Below are 18,553 nucleotides of genomic sequence, written 5' to 3'. Positions count from 1 at the left end.
TGGGATAAAACCGGACTCTCTGAACATGGCGAACAATCAGGGCTGATGAGAAGCCAAGGACAATGGCACGGGGTTTTGATCCTACTTAATGTGCTGGCTTTGTGGGAGCCTACCCAGTTTGGATGTTCACCTTCCTAGATATGGACGGAGGGGGGAGGACCTAGGACTTACCACAGGGCAGGGAACCTGACTGCTCTTTGGACTGGAGAGGGAGGGGGAGAGGAGTGGTGGGAGGGGGAGAAGGGTGGGAGGAGGGTGAGAAGCGTGGGAGGAGAGGGAGGGAAATGGGAGGCTGGGAGGAGGCGGAAACTTATTTTTTTTCCTTTTCTCAATAATATATATATATATATATATATATATATATATATATATATATATATATATATAAAGCATCTCTGACATTTCAGCCTTGCTTCATCTCTCAGCTTAGTCTCTCTTCTTGCATATTTCCCAATTTGACAAAACTGCCATGCAAGTCCATCACTAAATCTCTGTATTGTATTTAATATTCTTGAGAAAAAAAGTTAATCAACTTTTTTTTATCCAAAAATCGGCATCTTGAAGTAACCATCTTTAATTCAACTGGGTATATAGAAAAGTGGTACAGTTTCCATTGCAACATTGTGAGCAGCATTTGTTAGTCTAATAGACATGTACTAGAGATCAAAGAAACTCAATTTAACATACAGTCTTTACTGATTTTTAAGCCAGGATATTGTAAATTAAACTAATCTCAAGGCTATTGAGGTTTTCTTATCCTAAGTGAAATACACTTCAAATGGTTATTGGTCTATGGCAACATTGTATGTAAGTAAATAATCTCCCACATACTGATTATATTCCACCATTATCAATAACATTGTTATGCTAAGCACACTTTAATCTACAAGAAAGAGTTGTAGTACACTGCCTAGGCAAACAAAGAAATTGAAAGAAAAGATCATTAAAATATTAAATAGGGTACTTTCACAAATGTTTCCCAGATAGAATACTCAGTGGTTCACTTCTCTCCTTTAATGTTCAAGCAGATGTATCATAGAAAACAATTTTTCCAAAAATTTTTTCTACCTTTCAGCATTTTTCTTAAGAATGTGTTTACTTTTTGAGTTTTGCAATATCTTTCTTGTATAAGATAGCTTCATATTAATTTCCAGCTTGGGTTTTCTTGAAGTAGAAGAAGAACAAAAATATGATGATGATGGTGATGATACATTAAAGATGTAATATGGTGTCTGAGATTGGTTTTTAAAAGATTGTGGCAGAAGATACAGTAAGGCCTGAATGAAACAACATTGTAAACATAGTGAACGTTGAAATTGGGTATTGAGACTATGATGTTCATGGTAGTACACTTTCTAATTTTAGTTATGTTTCAATTTTCCTAACAAAAACAAAAATATAAACTTAATATAAAAATCTACATTTTTATACTTTGATCCATCTTTTCTTATTCATTCACTAACATCAAGTTTGACATATTTTCAGCATTATGCTTTTTTGGAATCTTCATATAAGCAACAGCTCTCTTTGCATTGACATTTCAATGGTTTACAAAATACTCAATTCAATCTTACAATCAAATTTTATATAAATGTGAAAATAGATTTGGCCCAAACTAATTTTTGGTAAGCATCTAACTTAAACAGCTAAAGTAGAAGTATTGGGGAAATGAGAAACTTCTTATCACATTGCTTTTCACCATATTATTAATGATAAATAGTAAGTAGGTCATGTCCATTGGTCACTGGGTCTTCTTGTCAACTCAGTAAGCTAAGTGGGAGTTTACCAAGACTCTATTGTGCACTCTGGTGGGAATTTTATACATTTCCCCCTACTTTTCAGTCTTGAATGGACTCCAATTGTGAAGCCTCTTTCACAGTTTCCAACTTGGAAATATTAAACACAATTATGCTGTCTCAAATAATCTTCTGGAGTGTACTGGAAACCATGAAACCACCTGTTTTTCAGTTACTTCTACTTGGTAGTATGGGGCAGAATAGTACTTTCCATATTCTTCTTATCGTAATTTTCTCATTCAGTATGTTCTTCATAAAAAAAAAATCAAAGTAGAATAGCAGTCTGTTTTAGAGACATTGACTTTGGCAAGAAGCCTGATAACACTCACTAAGCTTCCTCGTAACAGTATCAAGGAAGTCATTAAAATGCTGAGAGAAGAGCCTACCAAGAGTGACAAAGAAGTGAGCTTGTAGTCATTGAATGAGGGTGATATAAGATGATGTGGCATAGTACTGATTTTCATGACAAAACTGTAGAGACTAAAGCCCCCCCCCCTTTCTTCCTCCCTCTATAACATGCACTATAGCTTCTACTAAAAAGAACTGGCCATGGTATCCATTGAGTTTCTTTACTCAAGCTCACATCTGTGGTTATTGAAAAGGTCTCTTTCCCTTGGGCTAAGCACTTTAGTATGACTAACTCATGAACACACAGGAACAAGGCAATTTGCTCCTCCATTTTTGTTCTTTAGTCCGTGGTAGCAGCATGCATTCTGAGTCATGCAGAGTCCACTCTTCAGAATGCATGCTGGAAGCTCAGAGGGGCTAATAATCAAATTAGGCTTCTAACAAATGGCAATTTATAATGCCAAAACTAATGAGAGGTCAAAAAACTAAGCTCTGCACGGAGTTTTAATTATTCTGTCCTTTGTGATTCCGGAAAAACATTTTTAAAGAAATACTGTCACACGGTATTTAACTGGTATTTTTTTTTATTTTCATTAAGAAGATTTACGTAACCTATTACATAAATGGCAAATACGCACTTTATTTCCAAGAAGAGTAGGAACCTAAAAGCTCTTCAGGGTTGGAAGCCAGGAACTGACTTGGTTTGATGTTCAATTAGAAGACCACTCATCGAATACTTTTCCTCCCACAGCACTGCTGAAGGGGGTGAGTCAGACAGACAATGTCCGTCTCTGAGTAAGGGTGTAGATTGGATGTTCTTTATGTACAAAGAAAACTGAACTAAAATGCTTAACTACAACCAAAGGCTTCTGTCTTTGTTTCCCATGCCATTACTTAGTTTTTCTTATTTCCACTTCTCACGGTGATTTGTATGCCCACCAGCTGCTCCCACCACCACTACCACCATGTATTCATCATTCCTGTAGGTCAAAATGCTCTTGCCTTTCATGGACTTCTTTGGGGTCTCTCTTAACAAAAAAAAATTTGCTAGGTATAGGGTGGGGAAGTTTATGTGGGGGAAAGAGACCAACAGAATGGTGGCCCAGTACTGATGTAACTGCAGAGCTGGATCGCAGTAGGACATCACGTGACTACATAGCTGGCAGGAAAACACAGGCACTCATGATCAGCTGCAACCCATATGGCCAACTGCTAATTCTCCTTTGCTTTATTGTAGTGGTATTTCTGTATCATTATCTCTATAAAATTCCCTGCTCTCATTATGCATCTGACACAACAACACATATGAAAACCTTTTTTAAGGAAAGAAATGGCGAGTAATTTTTTTCCAAGTAAACACCCACCCATTCCTGTAATCCCTGCCCTTTACTCATGGAAAACCTCCCCTCCATTAAAAGTTTTCCCATAAGGCAATGTGGTGGTTTGAATAGGTATGGGCCCCATATACTAATGTGTTTGAATGCCTGGCCCATAGGGAGTGGCACAATAAGGAGGTGTGAGCTTGCTGAAGTAGGGTGCCAGTGTGGAGGTGTGCTTTGCTGTCTCCTATATGCTCAAGCCACATCCGTTGTCACAGTTGCTTTGGCTGTCTGCGGATCAAGAACTCTCAGCTCCTTTTCTAGCACCATGTCTGCCTTCACACTACCATGCCCTGCCATGATGGTAATGGACTAATAATCTGAAACTGCAAGCCAACTCAAACTAAATGTTTCCCTTTGTAAGAGCTGCATAGTCGTGGTGTCTCTTAACAGTGATAGAAACCCTAACAAAGACAGACAGATATCTTTTGGAAGACATTGTTGGCAGGTCAGAGGTTGCAGCCTCCCCATGGCATAGCAGCATATCTCATTAGCTCAGCAACATGAACTCCCTTCTCCAGCAAAGCTTCCTGCTCTCTACCGAGTCTTATCTGGAAAGTGTCCCTGGGCCAGGAGGACTGACCTTATTTAAAATCTGTGTCTAAACCAGATGCCTGATTCTTCTTTAGCTTGACCCTTGGCATAGATCACTGCTGAGAAGACTTGTGCTAGGGGCTATGCTACAAGACTCTACTACCAAATACCTTGTGATAGGAGCAGCTACTGAATGCAAATTACTCCTTGTCTCCAGGTGCTCTGATCCTATATAATCCTTATACTCTGGAATAAACTTAAGCTGATTCACTGAAATCTGTCTCCCAGCAAACTGTTTCCATTCATGCTCATGGGCCACCAAAGCTTTCTGTCACTCCTTCTGCTTCTTTCCCCTCTTGATCTGATGACCAATAGGCCCAGAGGCCCACACTGTCCAAAATCACAATCACATGACTGGACCTCTTGAGAAGCATACATTCTCTCTTGAATATGTCCTTTCACCATGCAATAAACTGCTTCACAATACAGAATCTGCCAAAGACAATAGCCCTCAGCCCTTACCAGAGGAGACACAAAAAATAGCGATAAAATTAAGTGAAAAGAGCTATGATATTAACAACCCTTTCAAGCAAAATTAAATCCAAAAGATACAACTTAAAAGCTAGAGAAATGATTAATTTTGAGGTATTGGAGATTGTAACATCAATAGACTTTGAACATTGCTCTAGAAAGGTTTGCAACTGAACGAGTTAACTGTCCAAAGGTAATGTCCACTGGTCAAGCCAATTTAAAGCCAAAGAATGCATCTGGGCAAAGGGCTTTCTTTTATCAATAACTCTGTCAATAAAACAGCAAATGGAACACAAGAAAATTGAGTATATCCATAACATCAGGGCAGCAAGACAACTTGCCCAGAGCACTGAGGAGACTGGGTGTTGAACTATTTGCCCCTGTTTTTTCTTTTTTCTTAAAAAAAAAGAGAGAGAGAGAGAGAAAAGTCATTAAAGTATAAAGCCAAATACTGAGAATTCTGAAGCAATGCAAAATTCAGAATTTTCTTTCTAAGACAAAAAGACAAAGGCTGGAAACTCTTCTACTAAACCTGCCATTGCCATGACATTCCAAGTGACATAACTTTATTGTTCTTTTAAATTATTAGCCCATTGTTTTATGAGACAGTATAGCTTAAAGGCTAAAAGCATGTGCCTTAGAGTCAAACTAAATCCTATTTCTGTCACTGATGAGTCATGTAGTCTGGACCAGGTTACTTTTTCCCGTCTAAGACACAGGCTTGTCATTTCCAAAACTGTAATGACAGTAAGATGGCTACAGGACAGGATTTAGAGCCCAATATTCTGGATTCAAATCCTCTGTTCTATCACACAGCAGTAGTGTGACCTTGAGCAAATGAAACTATTCTGGCAGGAATGGAAATATTTTAAAGGCAGACATGTGTGTTTCCTCCTTTGGCCATCAGACTATTGAACAATCATCTTCGAGAATTTACAATTTCCTCAGTAATCTCGTGATAGGAGAGGAAAAAGGCTGAAGCTTGGCACCAGTCAGAGGAGAACTTTATCTTCCGGGAAGAGATTTCACAGCGTTCTGGAAACTTTCTTCAACACTTTGCAGGACAGACTAAAGTAGAGACGGTGATGGGTCAGTGGTAGGTAGAACCACACTTCAACAAGGACTGCTTTGTTATGCATACTTCTTGGCTTCCATGTAAAACTTACCTTATATTATGACGCATAAGATGTAGCTGAGGGAGATCACTAAGCATCATGTAGTCATTAATTTCTCTTCCCAGTGGCACCACATTGAGGAAATCTCCTTTCCAGTATTATTTGCCTGTTTAATTCAGAATGGGTAACCAAGCTTAGCTTGTTAGAACTGTCAGGACACAGGTTCTGATCCTAACAACTCTAGTAACAGAAATTTCCTAACTTGCCTGAGGTTCAATTAAATAGAGGTAATAGTTGTTGTGACTTCATGGAGTCAGAATGGAAATCATAGAACACATGTGCTGCAAGTGGTTAAGGTCCAATGACCTCATCATCAACAAGTATCTCAGAGGTTGGTATAAAGATGAAATGTGATCATGAGTGGTAATATGTGAGCTCCATACATAATTGCTGGCTAATAAGAGCTTAAAAATGCTGGTAGGGAGAAAAAATATTTCCTGTTTTGCTTCCTATATATGGGGACATATGAATTAAACTAGCAACAGACACATTAACAAGTGAAAATAGCACATTTTAATCAATATTTATTTGTGTGCTATTTCATAGAAATAGAAATGTTTAAAGAAACGGAACTGGAAGAAATGTTTATTTGGGGGCACTTATATATCATTTTAACAATAACAATAAAAAAGGAGGCTTGTGTTTGGGTTTTAAGGGATAATAAATTCTGAAGAAGTGGCTAGGAAATAAATGGGAACCTAATGGATGATAAGAGTAATTTTCGTAATGCCTGTAAGGTTTGTTTATACAAACTCATCTCAACAATTTTCCATCTTCAGAGATGAGTGGCTTTTTGCTTCTTAGAATAAGAGAGAAACATATTCACAAAGAGGTTATGTCCTGCTTTTAGGTAGGTAAGGAATAGTCAGAGAATACTTACTATATTCATTGGAACTCAATTACTTTATTTCCGAATGAATGCTTCTTCTTGCTTTTTATCTTCTCAAAAGAAAGAATTCAGATAAAAGATGGTTTGAGCAAAGAATGATTTAGCAAAGTTAAGCAAGGAAATAGTCCACCCCAGAAAGCCTGTGGCAGGCTGATGAAAGGTGAGGAATCAGTAGGAGATCTGGGCGTGCTGTTTGTAGCAAAGTGAGAGTATTTATGAGGTGGGTGTCCTAATTATGGGGGGAAGTGGTCCTTTTCTCAGCCCAAATCAAGGCTGTTAATCTCAGCAACTGCTTGAGTTAAGCTGATGGGAAAGTCAGCCCTGTGGATGTGGTGGCAGGCAACCACATGGCAGACAAAGTGTTAGGAAAAATGCTTAGGACACAGAGAGAAAGAAGAGAAGGAAAGTTACACTTTGTAGCCTCAAGACGCATGGCTGAGACTCCATAGGAGACTGGACTGGGAGTGGGAAATCTGAGGACGAAAAGTCCATTATCTCATCAAAAAGATAATGATGCTGTCTACCTCTGCCTTCTTAGGAGTTTGTCCCTTAAACTGGCCACTAAACTGCCAAACTCTTAAGGGAAGAGACAATGGCATGTCTTCTCCTAGAGGCAGGCTCTATTTTTCTCTGTTAACTATAATACAAATAAATAGTGTTACTGATAAAGAGACAATAATTCCATGATAGAATGACTAGAAAATCTCAGAGATAATAGATGTTCCCAAAGAAAGTCAAAAATAGTAAATTTAAGTGTTATAGGCACAACTTAAAGCAACTTCTCCTCACCAACGAGATTAGTGTTAAGCTCCTTTAAATGTCTATGCCACCCAAAAGTTCTGCACAATTTTTGCTTTGTATCATGCAAACTTTGCTATTTTTATATCTTTTATTTTTAAGTTCACTTAAATTGTTTTTACTTGTTTATTTGAATAAGAGAGTTTATCTCATTACAGTAAATGGAAACCAGTAGCATTTGCCATAAATAGAAGACAAGTGTAAAAATGAACAAAAGTGTAAAGAAAGCAAAGCAATGCTCTCAAAATCAAGTTAAACAGCCTGTGGCCATGAGGCCTGCTTTTTCTGTCTTAAAAAGTTTTCGTAGGAAGTGTTTATGAAATGATCATGATAAACTTGCAGCAAAGAACTGAAAGAGTGTTCAGTATGTGATTCTGTGTAAGTCTACATCATCTGTGGATAATACAAAATCATCTTGTGTGCCACCAACACCCACAGCAAAGCTCAGGCATAGTTAAGCAATAAAAACTAGGTTTAGGATGGAGACATAGTACAGTGATTAGAAACATTTACCATTCTTGCAGAAGGCCCCAATCCGGTTTCTCTCACCCACATTGAGCTCTCAACACATTGAGTGGTTCTTAACTGATTGTAGCTCCAGTACATTCTGCAGGCCTTCACATGCACGCAAGCGCGCACACACACACACACACACACACACACACACACACACACACACTCATACACATAATGAAAAATAACTTATATAATATAAAGATAGAGTCAGGCACAGTGGCTCATGTCTTTAGTTTCATCACTTCAGAGGCAGAGGTAAACAGATCTCTGTGAGTTCAAAGCCAGTATGATCTATGTATCAAATAAAGGCTGCCCAGGGTTATATTTCTGAGATCCTACCTTCCTTTTCTCTCTCTTTCTTCTTCACTAACTGGTTTGGAATGAAGCACCATCACCACTTTTGTAGGTGTTTTTCTTCAGGGAGTGTGTGTGTCTGTGAGAGAGAGACACAGAGAGAGAGAACACATGGCCTGGTTTTTGTGTAGAAGTCAGCAAAGAACTTGGAGCATTTGTTTTTACTCTCTGTCTGATCTGAGGAGAGGTCTCTTGTGTGCAGCTGTGTTCAGCAGGCAAGCTTACCAGCAAGCTTCTAGGAATTCTCTACTTCTCATCTTGCCAAGGAAACACTGAGGTTACAGACACAAGCTGCCAAATCCAGTGGGTTCAAGAGATCTGAACTCAAGTTCTCTGTTATCTTTATAGCCTGTTCCAGGGTTCTGAATAGGCCCACCTAATGTTTCATGTCCTATTTTCGAGATCTATTGGTCAACTCCCCCTGGAGACAACCCTTTGCCTAACAGTGACTAATGTCTGTAATCTTAACATTCAAAAGATTGAATCAAGAGGATTTCTTGTGAGATCAAATCCAGTCTGGGCTACACAGTAAGTTCTAGTCTTAAAAAGAAAATGGGAGAGATAATTGATAAAAAGTTACTACTTAATATAAGGATACAAACCCAGAAAACTATTTATCTTCCTTCCTTCCCTCCTTCCTTCCTTTCTTTTTTCTTTCTTTATTCCTTCATTTTTTACTTCCTTTTTTGCAAATACCACCAGTTGATTTTGATGTAGAAAAAAATTATCAGCAAGTGCTGAAGAAAATGGCACCCATTTTGTAACAGCTCTGTACATACAGAAAAGTTGAAAGAGTGGGAGAAAAATTCCACTAAAAGAAGTAACATACTCTAGGCCAAAAGCAAGGGATACATCATTGCATCTAGCTGCATCATTTCCATCCATAATGAAATGAAGAGGAAAGGGGATGGGTTGGGAATGAGGAGGAGAAGCTTCCAGCAAAAACTGGAAAGTTCAAGGAAGAAGGGGATTGATTTACAAGAAAAGATGAAAAGAATTTAAAATGTGACTTTGTTAACTAATTACTAAGCAGGGGTGTGATGACAGTTTACAAATGTTTTAGTCCTATACTAAAAAAGAGGAGGAGGCATTCGTTGAGTGGAAACAAGAAGAGATAATTAGACATTAAGCAGATTTAATTGATCAAATTCTCATCCCACAGAATTCAGCCTAAGCATTCCTGCTCTGCAGTGTATCCGGCTTATAACTTCTGCCCAAAAGGATATGCTCTAATAAGCTTCCCCCTAAAGGAAAGGAACATAGGGCTCTAACATTTCTCTCCTGACTTTACCACACACTTCTTGACTCCTAGATGTGGTTCTTCCTCTTCTACTCCCCTTCCATCCATTGTGGGTCCCTTCACTCCCACAGTGCAGAGGCTGCAGATGAAGGAGCACCTTAGAAGGGTCTATACTTGAACTTAAGAGACCTTCTCCAACCAGAGAGCTGAAAATTAGGTGGCAGCTGGTCCAGTAGCTAACAAAGCTGATGAATTTTGAAATCTCTCTCTCTCTCCCTCTCTCCCTCGCTCTCATTCTTGCTTGCTTCCTCCCTCCCCCTCAGTCTCCCTTTCTCTCTCCTCCCTCCTTTCCTCCCTCCCTCCCTCCCTCCCTCCCTCCCTCCCTCCCTTTCTTTTCTCTGTCCCTCCCTTCTTTAGTCTCTCTCTCCTCCCTACCCCTTTCTACCCCTCTTCTACCTCCCCATCCTTACTCTGTGTATGTGAGTATTTATGTGTGTGTGTGTGTGAGAGAGAGAGAGAGAGAGACAGAGAGAGAGAGAGAGAGAGACAGAGAGAGAGACAGAGAGAGAGAGAGAATGAGCACTTGTGGATACTGTTATTCCTTGCAATGACTAATTTTAATTTTCAACTTCACACAATCTAGAATCACTTGGAAGGGAATCTCAGTAGAGAATTGTCTGGATTAATATGTCTAGGGGGTAGGGGTTTGCATTGCATTAATTGCTGTGGGAAACTCCAGTCTAAAAGTGGGCAGCAGCATAGTCTTTTGTATTTGGATCCTCACCTTTACTTAGAGGAGAAAGTGAGCTGAGCGTAAGCATGCATGAATTCATCTCTATGCTCTTAACTGTGGGTATGACATGGCTAACAGTTTAAAATCTCTTGCCATGAAAGAAACTGGAGCTGTAGGCTAAGGTTTTTTTTTTCCACCAAGTTGCGTTTCATCGGGGAATTGTATCACAGCAACAAAACAGAGACTAGGACTTGCTCACTTCTCTATCTGATTTCTTGAGTCACGGTCTCTCACTGAAACTGGAGCTCACCACTTCTCGAGCAGCTGAACAGCAAGTCGCAGTGATCCTCCTGTCTGGGCCTCCTCAGCACCACGTTACAGGCCAGCACCACATAATGGTTTTTTAATATACAGGAGCTGGGGATCAAACTCAGATTCTCATGTATACATGGCAAACAGTTTATCAATTGAACCATCCCCTTAAATTTTATCTTTTGCAATCTCCCCCTGCTCCAGATTTCAAGAGATCACTGAATATACAAGTCAAAATGCTTCTGCATTAGGAAATAAGAAATGAATGGACATCTTTCATATACAAAGCAACTTACTGTGTTGCTTCTGGGAGTGGGACACTAATCCCTTTTTAAAAGCACTATGAAGAAAGGTGCTTCACTAAGTAAATCAATGGTAAAGATGAAATTGTAGCCAGAGGGTACCCCCAACACACTACTACCATCATTAGCAGTAAAAGAACTCTATCAATAGCTCTCGATTTGATGCTAAGCTGCCACCTCCAAATCTCAAACGGGACCTTTTGAGAGTGCCTAAGAGATGTCGTAGTGATAGCTGAAACTACCCTCTTCTATTTCCTAACGTAACAGACACCAAGTCTCCAAATGCCTTCCAGAACACACTTTTGAAAGTTTTGCATCACATCATGCAATCTGCAACTTCAAATCATCACAATTATACGAAGATTTCCATACAACTCAAAATGGATCACTTGAATTTTTTTCTGAACTGTCATATGGTTTTCAGTGGCTTACCCAGCCACCATGGACATGTGTGACTGTTGAACCCTCTTTAATTAACCAAACCTTTGCTGAGTGAGAGAATTAAGTTATGAAATGTGGTGTAAGTGGCCTTTTCTCTCTTTTCTTTTTTCTTTTTGAGACTGCAGCTAGATTCAATAGAGAAGAAATGCAGAATAGGACCCTGAAATACACCACTTGATGAATGGCCTGAATCATCGTCCTAAATCATTGCTGGGTTTCTCCCACCACTGTTTTATAAAGTAGCACTGTGCCATCTAAGGAATTTCCCATTACCAAAAAAGATTCTCTTTATTGTGTTTTAATTGGGCTTAATGTAGACTTATTTGAATGCCTTCTTTGTACAAGAGTGCTTCTGAGGTAGTTAAAGCAAAAGATTAATTAAGTCTGGAAATTACTATGGTGGACCTATACTGTTTCTCTTTGTCAATGACGGCCACCCTCTTCCCTTAGGAATGAAACCCTTCCTTCTGATAAGAAAGCATAGATTATGTCATTTCAATTCTGTCCCTGGTTATATGGGTGATCCCCTGACACAGAAGGACTTATTGTTCCTTTTTTATTTATTTATATATTTTTGTTTATTTTTGGAGAATTTGACATATGTATACAATGTATTTTGATCATATTCTTCGGCCACCAACTCTTTTTGGAACTCCCCAACCATGTTCCTCTCATCATTTATTTTAACCAACCAAGTCTGATTAGTGCTACCCATGACACAGAAATATGAGAGTGATAGCATTTCTCAGAGATCCACCAAAGCATCCCTGAGTCTGTGGTTTTTGTATTCTTGTCTTGCAAATCGAATGTGAGAAAGTCATGGATGTCTTAGTCATCTATTTCTATGAAAAGGCACAGTTGGTTTTGACAGTGCTGTAGATTGTTTGCCTCAAGCATGCTACACAAACACTCTAACACTGACCTACTCAGTCATACCCCCCCAGAGGTGATTAAGGCAAAATATAAATACAGGAAAATATGTACAAATTCAGAAAGGAAGGGAGCCCTATTTCCTGAGGTCTGGTCTACCTTTCAGCTGATTAAGGCAAGAAACTGATAAAGGCCAAATTGTCCACTCCAAAAATATATGATATCCAAAAGACATCATGTCAGTAGATAAAGTGTGTTTACTTAAGGTCAAAATGATATATAATCTTGCATTTTTAGCACTCTTCTGTCACTTCTATGTCTAAGCATTGTTCTTCATAAATGTAACTAGCAACTTTGTTTATAGAAGTCTACCAGTGTTTAAAAGGGAAGGGGTTAGCAGCCCTTAGAAATGTAGCTTAATAGCTGCCAAAATTCTATACTAGCCCTTTACCAAGACATTTTACTGGGACTTTCCCTTGGAAAGCTCACATCTGTACTTGGATATGGCCTGTTATTCCCCCGAGTACCTCTCTTCCCATTAATCCCTATGCTTAATATCTACATTAAAACTGTCCCTTAATAAATTTCTGTGCTGACTGGTCCTATGTCAATGTGACACGCATACTAGAATTACTTAAAAGTAGGGGACCTCAATTAAGAAGTTGCCTCCACAAGATCTGTCTGTAGTACATTTTCTTAATTAATGATTGATTGGGGAGGGCCCAAGACATTGGGTATGATACCATCCCTGGGCTGGTGATCCTAGATTATGTAAGAAAGCAGGCTGAGCAAACCATAAGGAGCAAGCTAGTAAGCAGTACTCCTCCATTGCCTCTGTAACAGTTCCTGCCTCCAGGATCCTTCCTTGTTTGAATTCCTGTTCTGACTTCCTCCAGAGATGGACTATAATCTGAAAGTGTAAACCAGACAAACCCTTTCTTTCTAAAGTTGCTTTTGGTCATATTGTTTTATTACAACTATAGTACGTACTTTAACTAAGATGATCTCCGACCTGGCTTCATATTGGCTTTTGTTGGAAATTCTTCTCTTTATAAAAGGTACAGGTGAGTTTTTTCCTTCCTTCTTTTTCTTGTTCCAAGAAACGAACAAGTAAGGAGAAGTAAATTATGTGTTGACTCCAAGTAGACAAACTCATGGACAGTCAAGCATTCTAGTAAGCTGTAAAGGGACTTAACTAAGCCAAACATGGGCAACTGAGTAGTTCTTTGCTTATTTATACTAACATACAAACACACACACACACGTACAAACCAGGAGTTCGATGATAGCTTTGTGTTGTGCCATGCAATCACAGTGATAGGTGTCCATTACCTTATAGGATTCAAGTGAGGGACTTACACTGTTTTCTTGTTCTGGAATGCCTGAGAAGTTCTTAGACCTGATTTCTATAGTTGATTTCAATAAACTCATGTTGATTCAATAAATTTATGTAGTTGTTCCCTTTATACTCCCAGGAATAAGTCATTTATCAATCTACGCTGCATGAGAGGAACCTGATAGATGGTTCTGGGTCTATCCAAGTACTTAGTCATTCCTTCTTCAAAATAGGTTCAAAGGCTGCTTGTAAAATGGAGCCTGCAAAAACACAGTTTTACATGCTTTGAAGTAATTCATTGTAGGTCATAACATGATCTTTCAAAATCATGTAGTTCTACATACAATTTCATATGTATAATATCTCATTGGCATCTAAAATCTTCATCCTGTAGTGTGCGTTTTTATATTATAATGAACCATGAGTCACCTTCACTTCACATAAGTCACAATTTAAAGATAGGAGTGTCTCTGTGCCTGCTGTCAGTGGCTCCAGACAGTTCTAGTTGACCTTAGCTAGGGTTTTCAACATTTCTCTTTGCCAACAGGTTTTTTTTCTCACCATATGATAAATTTTCAGCCATTGTGTAAAGCCTCTATGTAGTTGTTGCAGGCTTGTTGCTGCTGCCTGTTATGTGATCCCCATTTCCAAAGGGTTAGGGGGTGAGAAGATGCAGAAGCAACAACTCAGACTCTAGAAGATTCCAATAGAGAAGCTCTTTATTTTGACAGGGTTGAGGGTTTATATGGGGTTAAGGAAATTAACCTGCCATAGGAACGTTTTGGGTTGGTCCTTTTGAAACTGGAAGTCACTATTTGCATGTTGTGTGATTGGCTAGGAGTGCACATCATTAGTTACCATGTTTTTGGTTCAATGACAGGTTGTTTTGGCCAATTTTGCTTACTCATTGTGAATTTGCATGTGCTTGCTTGTGCTTGTGCTGTTACCCTGCCTCATCTCACCCTTTTTATCTTATTTTTATTGGGTGAACTAGTGGGAGTTGTACATTTTTATAAACCCACCTTGAGGACCCCACCCACCCAGCATTTTGGGCTGTGCCTGTCTTAGGTTGGATTGCCTGACAGTATCGTACCCATCGTTGATTACTTGTCCTTGAAGGGTTGGATCTCTGGAAGGTCCCAAGAAGTCAGAAGCAAGGTGAGACTTTTAGGAGAAGTAGGACTTATAAATGGCCTCCTGTATTTGCATTAGCCAAGCATGGACCACATACCTTAGAGCTTTTGGTCCAGTGTGTTCCCTAGCCATTAACAACTGGAGTAATGCCTTGTTCACCTGCTATTTTCAGGATCTTAGCTGTAGGAGACACTTAAGCAGAAATATTAGAGCCACCACCACCCCTCCCAAAAGGTACCATACAACAAGTTCAGAGGGGTCTAGCAAGGATTCTATGTGATCCCATACTTGGCCAAAGAATGTAGTAGATAGGTTCAATGGATGGACCTGTGTTAAGTTCTATAGGTTCTGATTACATATTTACAGCTGGGCAAGGGTAACCCGGGTAAAAGCTTGTGTGAATTCTTAGGGGACAAACAAAATAGCTGATGAAGGAGCCTAGCCTGTTCTAGCAAAAGCAAGAATATTGCCATCACCCAAAATTAGTTTTCTTGGCATCTGTAAAGCCGATAGCAACCTGGGGGATGGAATATTTTGATGGTGTGGCATAACTTTTTATCTTTAATTTTAAAAGGGGGAGGGCATAAAGTCTTCTGTCCTGAGGGAAATGATTATCCAGCATGCCCATACTAGACCTAGCAATCACTTGAAAACAGACTTCCTCTCTAAGTGGTTTGTTGCTTTTCCTGGCTTTGCTTATGACAATGTCTCTGCAGTCTATATCTATAACTGTAACTCCTGGGTCAGAGAGTACACCAAGTACCATGAGTGGGTGCTGACTGGCATGAAGGGCAGCAAATGGTTAATTTTCATAAACTGTTCTGGGAACCTGACGGAGCATATAGAGCATGAGCAACACAAACTCCTGATTCCACCATGGTACTGGAAGAGGACTTATAGGTGTTCCACAGTGTTCTCAAGCTAACTCACAAAGACACCAAAATCTTTATTAAGGTTGGTTCTACTGCTGTTCAAGTAACCTGAACAGAGAGAACAAAAGTATTGGGGCAATCTGTCTTTTAAAGTGACATCTACTGTTACTGAAATTGAAAAGATCTGCCTAGTGGATGAGAACCAGTTCACCTTAGCCATTACAAACCAAGGCATACCACTTACCTTCATGTACCAGGAGTGTGAAGCCATTGTCCAGTCTATTATTCGTATCAGTACCAGGTGAGAGCTTCTACAGTCTCATGCCCAATGATAGCCCTCTTGGCATTAGGGCATTTGGTCTTTGGATGAGCCCCAGGACAATCCCTACATGAGTGGTCAGACTGTCCACATCCCCAGCATGTATGGTCTGGCAAAGTGGAATTATCATCCTTGTCAAGTTTGCCATTGACCAAGGCATTGATCGAAGCTGTAAGGGTGGAAATGAGCTCATTCTGTGTGTCAATATCACAGACAGCCAAGACCCACTTATTTTCATTTCTAACAGGTGCGATGATGACATTACAGGTGATGATGTTGAGCACCTCCCAGGTTAGCTGTTTAATAAGGATATCCTTATTAATGACACACTTTTCAACAGCATTGGTGATATGGGTCAAAATTTCAGGAAATGGTTCCACAGCCTGCTAGACAAGATTGCAGAAATAGCCTACACTAGCTTGGGGTATACAAAGTTTGAGTGCCTTAAAGGTCCTGTCACTTGTTGGGAATTGGCATGTATGCCAGTTGTGGATTGTGAGACAGGATCAGTGTATTGCCCATAGTCAGTAAGCATATTAATGGTAATATTACGTCCACATAGGAAATGTGCATGGGCTTGGGTTTCTGCTGCATCATCATAAGCAGAGCGCCATTGGGGAAAAACTGAGGGGTTAGGGACTGCCTTCAACATGGAGTACCAATTGTAATTGGTTTGAAGCTGTATGGCCCATTGTCTGAGTACTGGCAGAAAATAAGGAGAATTGGGGTGACATCGGTCGCCCTCACACACCCCTGCATGGCTCCCAGCCTGGTACTGCCCTGCTGCCACTGTGAGGGCACATAGCTGACAAGGACAATATCACTGGAGCCTCCAGTCCACAGGGATGGGATGCACCTGGAAGTGCTCAAGCATATCGAAAATGGACTGGAACCACAGATGTTGGACCCAGCACTGACCCTCCTCATTCAGTGACAAACACAGGTGCCTGGCCTTGCCCTGGAAGTTGTAAGTGAGGACATATTCACCGCATCTTGTCTCACTGTGACATACCAGGAAGACACCATGGGAGCTGGTGCCTCCTTCCAGCACTAACTGGGCAGCCTTGAGTTGAGAGAACATGCCATGGAATCAAGGATATTCTGAGAGGGGCTGATCCCTCTCAGAGTCCTCTGACTTTCCCTGGACCAGGAATGACCCTGTGGCTGCTTCTGGAGTATCCCTGGGAGGGTAGGGCCTTGAGAGAGGATGAATTGTCCCTGTTGGATGCTCTCTTCATTGGGAATATGAGGGGGCAATTCCAGAGGAAACAGTTCCATTGACTCAAAGTGGAAGGCAATAATGGAGGCATAACTAGGGGAAAAGAATGCTGACTGCCCATCAGAAAGGCCCTCGTAAGCCCCTTGTGAAAGGTCATCCTTACTCAAGCTGGGTCCCAGTAGCAGATCCTGGCTGGGCAGACTCTCTGAATGATTCAAGCAGGGCAACTCCAGGCTGCTGGTGACAGCCTTTGTGACAAAGGAGGTTCAGGGGAAGGGTCATGGGACAGGGACTGATAGCAGGGCATAGTCCTGGGCTTAGGTTCTCCTGGATGTCAGATAACCAGGCCTTCACATGAAGTGCATCAGGATACGGGGCACCATTCATGATGGGCCCCAGGAGGAGTCTGTGAGGAGGGACAGCAAAGATGAAAGCAAGCAGAAGACACGGGATGAGTGGCAACAACTGCATCCCGGTCCCCACACTCAGCTCTGGGGTCAAGCTAGTAAATGTAGTCGCCATCTGAGAAGAATGTTCCAATCATGGAAGGGAAAGGGGATTCAACTACAGTCGAATAGCCAAAACCTTTCTTTGAATTAAGAGACTGGCCACTGCCCAGATTGCTCTTAACTGGTGTTGGCTTAACCTGATTAGTTGAGAGGAGAAACTAGTAGAGGAAGTCCCACAGTCCACACTCCGAAGAGTTGTTGGGACTCCCTGTAAGGCAAGAGAACCTTCAGAAAATCCTGGAGAGTGGCTCTGGGCAAAAGTTGCCAGTTGCTCTCAGGCCATGCGTTCCAAGTGTGCTGCTTATAGTGAGGGACTTCTGTGGTTTGTTATGCTCACACGGTGTCTCTGGGTGAAAAGGACCTGTTAGAGGGTCCTTTGTTGGTTCCACCAACTGGGTGGTCAGCCCTTATGTGGAGGTACCAGGATGAACTGAGTCACAATGGAGAGTTCCTAACCAGGAAGACAAACAGGGGAAAGAAAAGAAAAGGTAGGGATAGGAAGGAAAGCCCCAACTCACCAAGGGCTTAGAAAACTAAAGTAAGTGTCAACACATGAAAACAGCTGAAGGGGACAAAATCAAGATAACAGTGGAAAGTCTAGATGGGGACAGCAGCCAGGACAGCAAGAAAGAAAGAAAAATGCCCTAAAGTGATGGAGGAGAGTCTATGTGTTACTTTCATTGGTTAATAAACTGCTTTGGCCTTTGATAAGATAGAAAATTAGGTAAGCAGAGTAAACAGAACAGAATGCTGGGAAGAAGGGAAGTGAGACAGATGCTATAGCTCTCCTCTCCAAGATGGACGCAGGTTAAGATCCTTCCAGTAAGCCACCACCTCGTGGTGCTACACAGATTATTAGAAATGGGTTAATCAAGATGTGAGAATTAGCCAGTAAGAGGCTAGAGCTAATGGGCCAAGCAGTGTTTAAAAGAGTACAGTTTGTGTG

General features: G+C 40.6%; 1 pseudogene; it reads right to left on the bottom strand.

The window, feature by feature from the left end:
* Nucleotides 1-14,881: 14,881 nt before the first annotated feature.
* LOC142840273 (SH2B adapter protein 1 pseudogene) lies at nucleotides 14,882-17,620 on the bottom strand (annotated as a pseudogene).
* Nucleotides 17,621-18,553: the final 933 nt, after the last annotated feature.

Source organism: Microtus pennsylvanicus, chromosome X, assembly GCF_037038515.1.
Source record: "Microtus pennsylvanicus isolate mMicPen1 chromosome X, mMicPen1.hap1, whole genome shotgun sequence".
Classification (NCBI taxonomy): Eukaryota; Metazoa; Chordata; class Mammalia; order Rodentia; family Cricetidae; genus Microtus; species Microtus pennsylvanicus.
This window is presented reverse-complemented; position numbering and strand designations above follow the sequence as displayed.